This window comes from Phasianus colchicus, chromosome 9 (assembly GCF_987193195.1).
Source record: "Phasianus colchicus chromosome 9, bPhaCol1.hap1.1, whole genome shotgun sequence".
Lineage (NCBI taxonomy): Eukaryota > Metazoa > Chordata > Aves > Galliformes > Phasianidae > Phasianus > Phasianus colchicus.
In genome coordinates this window covers 26356089-26371368 of record NC_143444.1, presented here as the reverse complement: position 1 = coordinate 26371368, position 15280 = coordinate 26356089, and the positions used below count along the sequence as shown (strand labels likewise).

At 41.6% G+C, this 15280-nt stretch overlaps 1 long non-coding RNA gene across 1 annotated transcript in view; it reads left to right on the top strand.

The window, feature by feature from the left end:
• The first annotated feature begins 6373 nt into the window (after positions 1-6373).
• LOC149916885 (uncharacterized) overlaps positions 6374-15280 on the top strand; it is a 42533-nt gene continuing 33626 nt past the window's right edge. Inside the window, exon 1 of the long non-coding RNA XR_016468975.1 lies at positions 6374-6774. This is a non-coding gene — a long non-coding RNA (uncharacterized LOC149916885). The remainder of the gene's footprint in view (positions 6775-15280) is intronic.

Genomic DNA, 15280 nt, shown 5'->3' with positions numbered 1-15280 from the left:
GCCCGGCGGCCGCTCCACAGCTCGCTGCCGCTTTTAGGGTCCATGAAGACACGTGAAGGTCCATCGCGATGTCCATCTCGTTTCAGCTGGGTTCCACCAGAAATGCTAGCTCTTCTTTTGCAAAAAATATTCTTGTCTCGTTACTGTTCTTTTCCTGCATCCTTCCTCCCCCCCTCCCATCCACCTTTCTAATAGAGGAAGAACGAATACCCGCTGCTGGGTCTGAGTGAGAAGAAAAGAGACACAAAACTCAAAATAAATGTACACAATGCTTTGCTTTTTTCATTTCTAAATCGAGCTTCTCATTCTCGGAAAAAAAAAAAAAAAAAAAAGGAAAAAAAAAAAGAGAAAATGAATGCTGGCAGTCGTTTTCATCTAAAAGCTGTCCCGTCAACCAGCTGCCTGCATTTCTGCATAAGTAGGAAAGCCAAACTGAAGGAACTCTCTTGACCCGAGGGCCAAACGTGCTGCCGGGCACTGAACTACAAGGCACGGCTCGGCACTGCATGGCTCGGCACTGCATACCAGGGCACTGCCCTGCATGGCACAGTTCGGCTCGGCACGGCACTACATGGGCACTGCATGGCACTGCATGGCTCTGCATGGTACCGCATGGCTCGGCGCGGCACACAACGCTTACAGGCAGGAGCAGCCCGTACCGACAACCGCGGCCGATCCCGCCGCGGCTCTGCCCTCTCCTCGAAGTCTCGGGATTTGATGGGAATTACTGAGGGCAGTGTCAGTGCTGGGACCCGGCCGGGATGAGTGCGGGGCGGGGCAGGATGCAGGTCCGCCCCAGGGAAGGTGCGAGGGGTTTAGCGGGGGGAGGTGGAGCTGCGTGGAGGAGTTGCTGTGCTGGTGGAAGGAGGAGGAAGGTAGGAAGTAGAAAGTAGCAAAAGGCCTTTCTTTGCACAGCTCCTGTGCCGAGTCCCAGAGCAGAATGGCAGCTCAGGGCCAGCAGGGAGTTGGGTTTATAGGCGCTAAGGGAGAGCTCAGTGCAGCGGGTGGGGGCTGGGAAAGGCAAGGGTGAGGCTGCCAGAAAGAGCCCTGCTGGAGGAGCCTTCAGAATTTGATTGCGCGCTGTGCTAAGCAAGAGGACGAAGATGCTCTGTGCAGGATTTTCCTTTTCAAGGAAATTTAGGAGTTCTTAATTTCAGTTATAATGGCAGATCGGGAGATTCAGTTACATGTGCACTCACAGGGCAGGCTGAGCAAGTGGTCACCAGTGTAAAATGGTGATGGGTGTTTTCACAGTGACTCACAGAGAGCTCACGTGGAAGCAAGTGAATGGGAGAGGTGGAAATGCTTAGAGACAGGAAGGCATTACTAACAGCCCCGACTACAGTGGATTCTCTGCTGAGCGTTTCTAACCACGGCAAAATTGGAGGCTTGCTCCATCTTAATGTGACAGTGAGCTCCCGTTTGTCAGCAAGTCAGTTTGGAGATGTTTTTTCTGTCTTATGTTCCCTCCTTTCTTTCATAACTGTTGTTTTGGACTTTGTCAATGTACTGTAAAGCTAGTAAGAATTATGTTAAGGGCTCTCTATGGTGATTATTATTATTTCTTAGTACAAGAATGGATGAGAAATGACTGGGGAAGACACATCTTGATTAGTTGCAGGAAATGATGTAGAAATTCCCAGAAAACAGTCACCTAGAGTCTCACTGTCCCTCAATAGTTGCATCTCTGCTATGTGTGTCTTTAGAAAGTAGCTGACTGTTGAAGCTGGCATATGTGACAGGTGGGATCTGTGGAGTTGTGACATCAGGGCAGATGCTTGGAGGGAAGAAGGAAATGGAAAGGAAACCAGCAACAGAGTAAATCTTTTGGTGAGGTCTGACAGGCAGATGGAAAGCATGAATTACAAAGGCTTTTAAAAAGATCTGTTTGGGGTTTATGTTTACAGAGAGATTTAACAAGACTGGCTGGCCTTAAAATGCAGAGGTCTACTAAAATCAGATGTTTGGAAGTGCAGTGGGTTGCTCACTCTGACCCAGAATATAGAAGAGGTTCACAGAGATTCAACAAGACATGAGCAAGGCTGGTGAGGCAGCGCCCCTGTAAACCATTTGGCAGATTCTGAAAAGGGCTTAGAGGTCAGCGGGTTGCGGAGTCAGGGAAGGGAGGAGGGTGTGACCCCTACTGAAGGGAGCTGCACCTTGGGACCATGAGCTACCAACCAAGAGCATCTAGGGCAGCAGGAGAAGGCACTGTCAGAACAAGCTTGGATTTGTGCAGCAGGGACTGACTTGCTGATGAAACGGCTTTACGGGGAACAAAGGTATAAAAATGTTACCTTACTTTCTTGTAAGTGGGATATAGGGTATTGATTTCCTCTTATGGCTTGGGGAAGCCCCTGGTTTTCTTGGGTAGAACCGATGGATTTCCCCAGTTTTCTAAATCTCCCTCTTGAAAGGTTAGCCACAGCTATTTACAGCCAAATGAAAGGGGCTAACGCTGGAGATTATAATTTAAAGAGCTTTTGCTTTGCAAGGGAAGACTTGGATATCTCACACTGGTTATGAGAATTTAATTAAAGACCTGTTCAATAGGAATAAATGACAGGTGTTCATGCACACAGAAGATGGAATAAAACTGCAGTGCTCAGTCTAGTGCACTAGAATGAAGCTGCGAGATATTGCAAGGTATGTCTGGCCCTTTCATGCCTACAGGGATGAATTATAGTTAATTTTGCTCATGATTCCTTGCTCCTTCATAGAAAAGATAATCCTAACACAGTGGAACAAAGAGTAAGAAAATACTCTAGTACATCTGGCAGGCAAACTTGGGACAGTCCGTCTACTCCCTCTCTAAAATCCACAGCCTTCTTCATGAAAACTTTGCCTTAACCAGTGCAGCTCAGAGTTAACAAGGCCTCTTTACAAGTTACACCTCCTTGTGCAATGGACGAAAAGGATCTAAAAACTGCAGCTTTTTTGAAGATTATCTTTCTGCTCTCTCCCTCCTCCCCTGGATTCACTGGAACATACTTTTGAGAATGAAGGAGGGAAATATAAGGCTTGCTGGATTCACCCATTGTAAAGCTTCCAAGTGTCATCTCTTGTACACCAGAGTAACAGGTATTGAAGTATCCACACCTTTGGCAGACCCTGGAGAAGATGGTGAAGGCGTTATGCTGTGCTTCACCATTCTGAGTTGTTTCTCAAGTGTTACATTCAAGCGTCTAAGGATTCTGAACTGTCCCAGTGGGAGATTATCCATTTTAGCTTATTAATATCTAGTCTTGGGACAGTGCCCAGCTGTTTTTTTTTAGTGCCTGGTGCTCTGGTCACCAAAAGAAAAGCTTGTTTTATCTTAATGTGGGAGGATATGTATATCTTTGATTTACAATGAGCTCAAATCCTGTGCAATGTGTGTTCACCAGCATGTTTGGAGAGCAGGGTTGTTCCTAACTGGAGAACAGAGCTGGCAAAATGAGGTATTCAGCTATCAAATAGGAGATGGTTCTGTTTAGTTCCAAGTCTGTGGTGATGAGGACAATGAGCAATACTCACATGTACTAAAATCATGGCTGACCTGTAATCCTTATCTCCCACGTTATTTTATGAGTATTACTCTTCACTGAGTTAGTTGTGGTTAGGTGGGCAGAATTGCACAAGATGACATGATACGCCATAAACTGTAAAAAGCTAAGACTGATGTGGTAGAGTCACTGGTAAAGCCTCTATTTCTCTTGGGTGCCTCAGCAGGGTAGATGCTGCATCTGATGGATATGGAAGATATTGGGCAGAGGCGCTCTCATTAAGAAACTGCCTGCTGGAACTCTCTCCAGCCATCTGGCATCCAAAATGCAACACAGAAAGGGATCCTGTTGGTGATTTCAGTAAATATTTTGCACAGAGCCATCTTTGTTGACTGTGTCTATTGCTTTGCAGATGTTTATGGCATCATGAATCTTTTTCCAGCCTTAACTGAAATTCATGCTTTACCAATCCAAGAATTAACTTCATCACAGCAAAAATCGCTTTTTATCTCAAAGAGGACAATTTTTTAGACAGATCTTCAGATCATTTTGTCTCAAATATTTTTTTTTTTGCTTTCCAACTACTATTTTTGTTAAATTTCATAAAAAATATTTGAACAGATGAAAACTTCCAATGTTTTCTCTTTGTTTTCTGAGCACTGTTTTTTTTTTTTTTTTTTAAATAATAATATGTTGTGATTATTTATATTAAATATTTGGAAGGCCTTGTTAGCAATAAATAAAAACATTTTTATTGTTGTTTTATTACAATACAATTACAATTTATTACAATATTGTATTAGTGTAATGCCCTGATTGGCAATAATTGAGTTTTATTTTGATGCAAGTGGCTGTGATTCAGTTGCTTTTCCTTCAGTTTAATTTTAGGTGCAGGTGGGGTTGTCACATATCATGTTTACAGATTCTGGACTCGCCTTTGTTTCTTCAAAAAACCAAGCACTGAATATTGCCTTGAAGCAGGATGCAAAGCACAGAAGTGCTTCCTGTGGTAGCAATGTGCTGCTGGTGCTCAATGGGTGTGGGCTCCTGATCTGTTCAGAGATTAATTAAATGAAGTGATTCTTGAAATAGGCAGGACTGACATTTCATCTGAGTGTGGTACATTTAAAGTAAATCATGTTTATTTCTTATACCAAGTCTTTAGAAAGGTACATTTATCCCTTCTCTTTACAGGTTGGTTTGTTTAACTTTCTCTGGCTTATTCTCATGGAATAAGAATGAGATATTGCTGTTGCAGAGGAGCACTGGGACCTTGTAAATGAAGGAAGCTGTGAGGTTTTGTAGTGAAAACTGCACAGGAGTCTCAGAAGATTTGGTTTGTGTACTAAATTCTGCTGCTTATTTATCAACACTGTGTGACCTCGAGCTACTCAAAACAATTTCTATTAAAAATAAATGTCAATTTTCAGTTTTAACATGAGATGTATGGGGCTTGAATTGCAGACTTCTATGTTACTTGAGTATTTATTTTTAATAAGGGTCCTAATTAATCGTGCAATCTCTATTACAGGAAAGCTCTCCTGGACTCTGTCTTCATTCATTAAAATGTGTCAAATTCCTCAGAGTTTAGAGCAGAGCTCTAACAATGGCAAAAGAGACCCTATGTCCTGACTATATACTAACATGTGCCAAAGAATAAGCTTGTTAATAAGTACTTGTTCAGTGAGAAAGTATAGCAACAAGGGGTTACATATTTCCTCACTTCCCACTACATGAGCAGAGCCCCGACTTGGTTCAGGAAGCTATACTGTTGTGAGACATGGAGAAGTAAAATACGTTCTGCTTTATAATAAGTAATTCCAGCTCTGTCTAATTAACACTTCTTAGTGTTAATTGTAACCCTTTGTTCCACGTTTTTCAGGGACAATATTTCCCAAGTACTGCTGATGAAATGTCAGGCAGGGGTAATAATTTTGTTTTCCTTGCTATTATAACATTGTGCCATAGATATAGTTATATACAGAGATATGTGCCAATCAACCAACAGAGCAAACAAGATGAAGAAGAGCAAACTTTCTCCTTAGAGAGCTCCTTAGGCAGACAATGATTTATGAGTTCTTCACTTAGAGAACTTGCATTGAAAATGGCTATTCCTACTGGCATTACCTTACTGAGATTAAAAATGATAATAATTGTAGGTGGCTTGTTTTATTAAGTCAGTAGACTTAACAGGATGGAGTATGGAGTGAAGAACAAAAATAATACAACTTTGTTTTAAACAATCCTAAAGGCTTCTAACATTAATGCTACAGAAATACCATTTTGCAGAAAGGCATTTGATGAACAATAAAGACATCCATGCTGAAGGAAGTGGGGGAAATCCAGTTGGCTCTTCAACAAACCTATCTGTTTTGATTCTGAGGTCTGAAGGAATGAGAAAGTACTCAAAGAAAGTGGGAACGTGAGACCTACTATTAAAACATCGTTCCAGTGCTGGCAATGTTGTAGAACTCTTTAAAAGACAAGAAAATAAGGATATGGGACTATGGCTTAAGGAGGTTTTTTCTTATGGAATAAGACTCAAAAATTGAAGGTGAGATTTAGTCTGCTGAGAGAGAACGTAGGAAAATCACTGTCTCATCCAAACAGTCGTGTGTGTGATAGCTGAGGAGACAAATACCGCTGTGATGACTCAGTGTTTTGTAAGAGGATGACAGTGAGAGGAAAACCCCACTAAGGAGAAAAACAAAACCAGCGATGAACAACCCCTGTGATGAAGCATGAAAAAAACACAGTGGTGATGTGAATGCCAACTGTAAGATGACAACACAATGTCCAACAGTTTTAGTCACATCCTATACGATTAACAAGCATTTCAGCTTTTATAATTTTGTAAAATTATCATCCTTCTGTAATCTTGCTGGAGCCAAAGCCAGCATTTTGCTGCTGCATGAGGTAAGGTGCAGCAGCTTTGGGCGGGGAGACCCCCCTCAGTGCCGCCCTGATGACTGCACCTGCCGGGTGCACCTGTTGATGAGGGCAGCTGTGAGTGACCCAGCAACACTCCACTGCCTCTTTCTCCACCCAGTGATTCAGCCCCGGGTCCTAAAGCTGCCTCTGCACCCCCTGCCCAAGCTCTTGGCAGCTCTTGGTGGCTGTGGGTGAGGCAGGGGGTTCGTTTGGCTTCCCGCCATTTCCTGATTGCAACAAAATGGCGGCAGGGCGCCCTGTGCTTCAGATCCCTCAGCAGCTCCTGCCCCAGAGAGGAGCTTCCAGCTGGGAAGCCTCCTGCAGCCTTTGCAGCCTGGAGGACCCAATTCTTCATTTTGTGAGTATTTGATTTATTTTCTTGTGTATATCTTGAGTTTTATCTTCTATTAAGCAACTTTTGTTAAGCATGGGTGTTAATTTGTTTTTCTCAGCGTTGTAGAAGCACACGGCAACTCATCAAACACGGAGGGGTGGTGGAAACAAGTTACGGCAGTTTTTTTATTTGAGATTTTGGGTTACTGTTGGCTTAAAAATATTTTAAAGCATCAGCAGGCACACCTGCTGTATCTGAGATAAGACAGGTCTGGTAGGTGGCACTGACTCTTGCCATGTGAAATTACATTACTGTTTTCTGTTTTCATTGTCGTGGTCTTTTGAGAAAAGTGTTGAAATCAGCGTGGGATATTACCTGTGTCTTTTTGCAGTGTGTTTCTGACTTTGTAAGCAAGCAGCAGGTTGCACAGAGCTTTGCAGTCAGGTGCAAGCTGCCCTGGCTGGGCTCAGTGGCACCCAGGGATCCAGCAAATGTGTTCTCAAGAGATCAGTGAGAAAGTGGTGTTACGTGAAGGTTGTGTTGTGTATGTTGGGAAGATAATAACAGGGAGGTGATCCTCCACTTCTACTTTGTTGCGGTGAGGTTACAGTTAGACTACTGTGTCCAGTTAAAAAAGGACAGGGATCTCCTAGAGTGAGTCGAGCAGAGGGCCACAAAGATGATAAGGGGACTGGAGAATCTCCTTATGAGGAAAGGCTGAGTGACCTGGATCTGTTCAGCCTGGGGAAAAGAATACTGGGAAGGGATCTGACAAATGTTTATAAATGTCTAAAGGGGCGTGGGAGGCAAATGGATGAGGCCGGATTCTTCTCAGTGGTGCATAGCAATAGGACAAGAAGTAATGACCTAAAACTTGAATGTACTAACATGTGGAAGATCATTTTTATGGCGATGGAGTATTGGAACAGGCTGCTCAGAGAGGTGGTGGAGTCTCCTTCTGTGGAGATATTCAAGACCTATGTGAACACCTATCTGTGTAACCTATTGTAGGGTACCTGCTTTAGTAGGGGTGTTGGACTTGATGATTTCTTGAGGTCCCTTTCAACCCCTGCAATTCTATAATATGTATAAGAAATTGGAATGTAACATTGAGACCAAAATCTATACCTGAACCAGCTCTATGAAATCTATACTTCAAAGGTAAGATAAAAAGTAAGGTAGTAGACCTGATAGCCAATTTTAAACTTGAAATACCAAAGGCAGTGTGTTAGACATGAGCATGTAAATTCCTAACAAATCTCTCCTTTTTTTTTTTTTTTTTTTGCATGTGGGAAAAAAAAGAAAAGTGGTCTAAGTGACTTTCATACTGACTTCTTTCCTGTGTCTTTGAAGATTTCACAGTCTAGACAATGCAGGAACGCTTCTTCTGTGTGTCTTTAGGAATTCACCAAAACTCAGTAATAACAAGTTAGAATTTTTTTTTTTTTTTTGTAAACATTGGTGAGGAAAAGCAGGTTGGGTGCTAACCTTGTGAATATGTTGTTTCTTCATGTATGCAGAAAGACTAATGTTTTAGTTATCAGTGCAGTAGAACTGCTAGTGAAGAGCAAAGTAATTTATAGTCAAGAAAAACACAACTGAGGAAAAGGAAAGGCTTTTTTTCTTTCTTTCTTTCTTCTTTTTCCTTCAAAAATCTCTTGGGATATGTTATGTTACTTTATTGATAGTGAAAACTAAGAATCAAACAAAAAAGTCACTAGTCTCATTTTTCTTGCATCCTTCATGTAGTTCTTTCTTGATGACTAAGCAGATTTATATGAATATAACCCAATGGGCTCCTTACCCTTCCAGAAATGCACCACAGAATATAAACAAGGAATTGCAGAAGGGATGTGCAACATGCATATTGAATTTCATCTTATTAACTGGAGCTCTGTCAAAATGAAATCTGATGTATTTAAGAGAAATTATTTCTTACAAAGGGAAAAAAGAACAATTTTGGCAGACCTCTTAATATGTGTCTCAGGGTTATCTACTAATAACTAGAAAAAAGCATGTGGTCCATAAGAGTATAAAATGAAGTTACAAGCATATCTGGTTTCTATTAGTGATCTATCTTGGGATAAGTAAAAATTAAGTCATCTTAAGATGTATCTTTTTTTTTTTTTTTTTTTTTTTCCCCTGTCTCTTATTACATCTCTGTTTAAAGAATTCATTTTCTATATTACTTATTTATAAATATTTTTCTTTTTTTTTCCCTCTATTTCAGAAGTAGGAACTTCCTAGAAAAATATTAAGAAAGAATAGGGAAAAATAAAGAAAAGATTTCCTTCAGATATATCACAATTCTATAGGAAGGCAATCCAAAACCTCAGACCTTTTTGAGGAGTCTGGATATTAGTTTAGATCTTTCTTAATTTTTTTTAACATGGTAGTTGTAATCCAGTGCTGTCTTTTTTAAATTTTTTTAATACCATTGCTGTGAAAGGTCTCTAGCCATAAAACTACATGCTAAGTTTTGCACTGAAAGTTTTTTATTAACAGCTCATAATCTAGCTAAAAGAAAGCATTTCTTCTTTGTTCTTCTGCAGCAATACCGTTTTCTCCTCCATGTGCTTTGTACTTTAATTGGCACGTCTGTCTTTAACAGAATCTCTTCAGCAACTCTTGTTCTGCCTCCTAAAACTTCAGCCCTCCTCTCCAGGTTAGGTAGCAGATTCCTGTGATTGCACGTGATACAGTTTTCAAAGTGTCTTCTACCTAATTGCCATTACAATCCTTTTGAAAATCTCACCAGGCACCGTGTGTCTTCAGCCCGTTTCTTCCTTGCTGAGATTTAGTCACAGAGCAGTGGTGTAGGATGCTTGAAAGGGCTCAGGAAGCTGCCTCTGTCCTGAGAAAGGCTAAAAGAGTGATTAGGAGAATGCAGGAGATCAGTTTGTAGTAGTGGTAGTTTACCCTAATCCTCTTTGTTTTAACAATCACGGCTAAAACCTTAAAGGTGCCATCCGTGCATGCTGAGCTCTTGTTCAAATGTCTGTAGTGGAAGTGCAGAGGTTAAGAGGTGTCTCTCTTACAAGTAAATTCAGACAGTGGTGCCGTGGTTTGGGCATCTGGCTGAAACTCAGAAGGCTTTGGTTAAGCTTCCTGCTCTGTTAAACAGTTCCCATGTGCACGAGAGAGGAGTCACCAGAGGACTGGGATAATTCCTGCATCCTCAGCCCAAATTATCACATGCAGTAACTAGCTGGAGTTTGAAAGATAGAAACAAGAACAATTACCGCACCTGTGAGTACTGGTCAAGGTGACTTGCTGAGTATCTTCTACTACTGAAAGGATTTCTGTAAAATCTGACTCTTGAAGTTCTGGTAGTCCATGAGAATGTTTGTTTTCAAGTGAACTTTTAACCATCTGGTTGAAGGAGAGAAAATCATAAAGGCTTGGCAAAATTGAGGGAATGACATTGCTTTAAACATCACATTCTTCCTGGAAGTCCAAGACCAGATCTGACCAGTTGTTAAGGAATCCAGGTTGGAAGCACCAGAAGACAGGCTTTTGCCAGCTATCAGAAACTGACAGCAGGTGTCTCACACTGACTTCCAGGATCCTTAGTCTTAAATTTAAATTATTTATGTGGTTAATGAATAATAAATTTAATAGTAATGATTAAGGCAGATGACTCCCTCTCCAGTTAAAATGGTCACAGAAAACTGGAAAATGTGTGTGGTGCATACACGCTGCTCTGCCCTTCTGAAGTTTGTGTGCATTGATTCCTTGACAATCCCATTTAATGCTGTGGATATTTCACTTTTTTCTTAAAGTGCTTCACCATTTCTTGCCACACACCTGGCTGCAACAGCATGCTTGGTTCAGAGGAAGACAGCTCATCAGTGTACAGCATTTTGCTTTTCTGTGCAGTGGGGATCCAGAAGCCAGAGTTTTTCTTCCTAAGAGCTATGGAAGCTGATGTGCCACCCCACACTGGCTTATGCCCGTTTCCTGCCCTGTGACAGATTTCTGGGACAGGCTCAGTGTCCTAGATGCTCTCCTTTCCCATCCAAGTTGTCAGCCCCACTGTCTGTCCTGGTTGGAGCTGGCACAGCTCAGCAGGGGTGTGCAGAGAAGGGCAGTGCCGGCTTTGGGCAGGGTCCCTACAGGGCTCTTCAAGAAGAGGGAAAATACTCCATCTCTTATCTCACCCTTCCTTACCATCTCTGCCATTCTGCTCACTTCCTCAATGAGGCTTTGTAGAGTCTACAGAGCACTTTTTTTTTTTTTTTTCTTCTTCTTCCACACACTATTCCTCTTACCATTCCATCTGGTGTTTGTTTTGCTGCACTGCCTCTTGTTTGCCCCATTTGAATACTGTAGGAGCCTTTCCCTGGCTGTTTTGACAAGCAGATGCTGTGTAGCAAAGGCCATGTAGATCTGCAGGCTCTAAGCTACATTAACTTTCACTGTTACATGACAGCTGAGATGCACTATCTTGCGGGTTATGATATTTACTCAAAGAGACCTCAGACTGTCCTGGGACGTTGCTCTGTTGTAGAATACTATCCATGTATTTGGTGGTAGGGAGTAGATCCTGTGTGCTATCTTTTTCTGATGACCACCAGGAATAAGCTGGGCTCACCCTGCACCTTTGCAGTTCCAAGCTTCTTCAAGTCCCATTTTCTGTGGGAGGCATAAATAGTCACTGAGTTGGTCGCTCCTGACTTAATCATGTGAGTGGGATCAGGCTCTCTGCTTGTGTTTCTTGTTACAGCGCATTTATCAGTTCTGCTCTTTAGAAAGCTTGGATTTTACTTTTGTCTATTCAGCAGAACTCCCACTATTCTGCAAGGATCCAGTGCAATAACTGGGCCGGAGCCTTAGAAAGTTTGCTGCTGTGGCACCAACAGCAGATCCCATTTGTTAAAAGGACTCTTTTGAGCAGAGTCTTGATTCTGCTGCCACTGTGTGGTCAAAACTGGGCTGCTGCTTCAGGTATTGCTGTTTTCCACCAGGATTTGTGTAGAGCCATCAGTTGTGATCCAATGAGTGATTCTCCTCGACAGCACTGAAGATGGAGAGTAAATGCACTGACTTAATGGACTCTTTATACATATTACTGGAGCATCCAGATGCACTTAGAGAAATAAGGGACTGTTGTGCTGAGTAGGTATTAGGCCAGAAAAAACTGACAAACCATCCTTTCCTCGGCTCATAATTTGATACTATGACCATATATAACAAACATCTAAAATGGACATGGCAAGGAAAAAACCTTCTCATAGACATATGCTTGAAATCAGGACCATGATGAACAGCTGTTCTTGACTGAGCTGTTTGAAATATAAGCAAAAAGGAAGGGATTTCATTAATGCCACAACTCCTTCCCACCCCCCAGAAAAATGCTGGCTTCTCCTGTGTTTGTAGGGTTGAAATTTAGTAGAACTTTCATAGCCTTGCGTGTTTTTGAGGTTTCAACAAAGCATGCAGCAGAACCTGTCATACTGAGCAGTAAATGACTGTAAGAAATAATCAAATACAGGTGTACTTAACAAGGAAAAAAAAGGCTTATATTAGTTTTGCTTCAGAAAATAATATAGTAATCACTTTGTTTTGCCAGTTTAGTAGTATCCAGGAGGTTTCTCAGTCATTAATTCACTTGAGTGAATTAGAAATGTTTTATTGTAGTAATAAACAGCAATATGTCTTCAGGGTCTTTCAAAGCAAGTAAAATAGAAAATGTAAATTACTCTGTGGTTTTGTTCTGCATTCCTTGTTCATTCAGGATTTTCATTGACTTCAAGGAATGCAGGAGCAAGCCCCAAATATTTGTAAGGAAATCAGGTTGAAAAAATGTGCCTTGAGCCCAAAGATTAAAAAGAATAAAATGTCAGCTCTAGAAATTGACAGAGGGAAAGAATTCCAGCTGCTAAGGGAAAAGCAGGCTGAGAATGACATGCAATACTTTTATTAATGCAATGTGAAAGGCAATGTAAATAAATCAAAGAACTATATCTGCAGTTTTAAAAAGTCCTTCAATTCAGATGAAAACAAATACACCACAAACGTAAAACTGACTTGCAGTCATCCAATGACCTCAGGTCCAATCTTGGCGTCATAGTTACCATGTTCTCTTCAGCTTCCCACTTTGAGTTGTGGAATCCACAGTGCTTTTGGGAAGGGACTGTTTTTTGCAGGGCTATGCAATATCTCAGCTAACAGAGACTTGGCTGGAGTGGGATTTCTGCCCATCACTGGGACACCACTGGCTGTTCCTGGCCCTCTGTCCCTTGCCATAACCCATTTCATTCTCATGCTGACCTGTTTACTTTTTCTCTCCATCTGCTCTGAGGTAAAGCGTGTGAATTACTTTGCATTTGCAACATAATGGCATCCCAACACAAATGGGTAAGTTTCTTTTCTTTTTTTTTTTTTTTACTGGCTTATTATTTAGCATTTGATTATTTTTATTATAAAATAAATAGGAGTTAGCACCAAAGCCTCCAGCCTTATGTGTAAGTGTGATGTTGGTTGGCAGCTTTGCAGGGAAGGCACTCACAAGGACTCTCTTCTATAAAGCTGCACGTACCAGTTCTTTTGAATTTCTGTAATTTATGAGGCTTCAGCTGCAGCTTGTTGTTTAGACAGAGTAGTGATAGCAGTGAGGGTGACCGGCACACAACATTTGCATGTAGGATGGTTGCATAAAACACATTTCCCTTGGAAACTGGGTTAAAAATAGAAGCCCTTTCCAGTGCCAAGCTCGTCTCTTGTAACTAGTAGAGGCTTTTTGCCCATTCATGGGTGGATTGAGATACCCACCCTTCTTCTGTGCCAACGTGTTTGTCATCTTGGTTATACTTTCATGGGATTTTGTGAAATGCTTTTATTAAGCACGAGATGAGGAATATAAATGGGTGAATGAACATAAAGGTGAGTTTATAATGTGACTGCTTTAAAAGTACTTTTTTTCTTGTTGTTTAAGGAAAGCCTTGGTCACATCTTATGTAATATTTTCAATTTCCTGGGTGTTTACACTAAGGAACAGCGTTGTGGTGTTGTCCCCTGGAGATGCAGGCTACAGTATGCTGCAATCAAGGAGTTTCTATTTATACAACAAGAAGATAATTATTACAGTAGCATTGTGTTAATTCATAGATGATAGTACAGAATAGAGGATCTCGGGATTTGCTTTTCTAACTCAAAGGAGCCCTGGAAATAGAATGAAAGTAAACCTATAAACCTCTACGGTTAATAATACGTAATAATGTAAGTTTCTAATTGCGGCTGGAATGGATCACTGTTCCTACGGTTGAGCGATTGCTGGAGAGACCACTAGAGAGCAGCAGAGACTGTGTTAAAGCCGTCGGTTGTCCCTTGTCTTAAACGACTTTGAAGAGGAGACAGCGCTGGCAGCTGAAGGTTAGATGATAGCGGCACGATGTCTCTTTTTTAGTATGCACCCCCGCCCCCCCCCCCTTTTTTTTCCCCCATTGTTTTGTTTAAGAATCAACTTTACATGCCCTCAGTCCAGTGGAATGTGTACTTTTTTTTTTGTTGTTGTTGTTGTTGTTTTTTTGCTGTGATTTGTTTTAGCTGCAAGTAGCAAGTTAGGGAAGATGCTAATCTAAATATGCTTTGGGCACTCATGACCCAAAATGGATTTCTGATTCCACCCCCCTACCTCTCCCCCTTAACTGGAAATGTTTTTTTAAATAATGGCTGGTATACTCTTCTAGTGAGTCTGTCTGAAGTGATATCTGAGGGATTTTATCCCTTCAGTTGAGTATGTTCTCAGCAAAAAAGAGAATGAAGGTGCTTGAATGGAGCAGAACTATCTGTATTTCTAAAACACAATTACTGCAGTGCAATTAATGTGGCTGCCAGGGTTCGTGGCACCAGCCAAAGAGACAGCAGGTGGATACAACAAACAGGTAATGAGAAACATGGGTACTGAAAGGGCAAGTGCCATCAATTCCTGACCCCAGCCTTCCACAGACTGCTTCAGACTTTGTCTTAGGGGGAAAACTCAGGGGCTTTTTTATCTTATTCCTCAACATGAGTGAAAAGTGCCAACAGAACTCATCTTTGTTGGTATATTAAGTTTTTGTCTGATGTAGCAAGAGAGAGTGGGTGAAGCGACCGAGACTTGTCCACTGTTTAACTTGTTAAAGTACTATTATGATTAGTCTGGGGAAAAGGAGGCTGAGGGGAGACATTATTGCTCCCTTCCAATATCTGAAAGGTGCTTACAGCGAGAGCGGGGCTGGTCTCTTCTCACTGGTGACGGTGATGGGAAATGGCCTTCAGTTGCACCAGGGTAAGTTAAGTTGGACATCAGGAAAAACTTCTTTACAGAAAGGGTTGTTAAGCACTGGAATAGGCTCCCCAGGGAGGTGGTTGAGTCACCATCCCTTGGTGTGTTTAAAAACCATTTGGCTGTGGTGCTCAGGGACGTGATTTAGTGGAGGGTTGTTAAGAGTTGGGGTAGCATGGATAGGTTGTGGTTGGACTCGATGATCTTTAAGGTCTTTCCCAACCTGAGCAATTATATGGTTCTATGATTATGTAGAAGTTA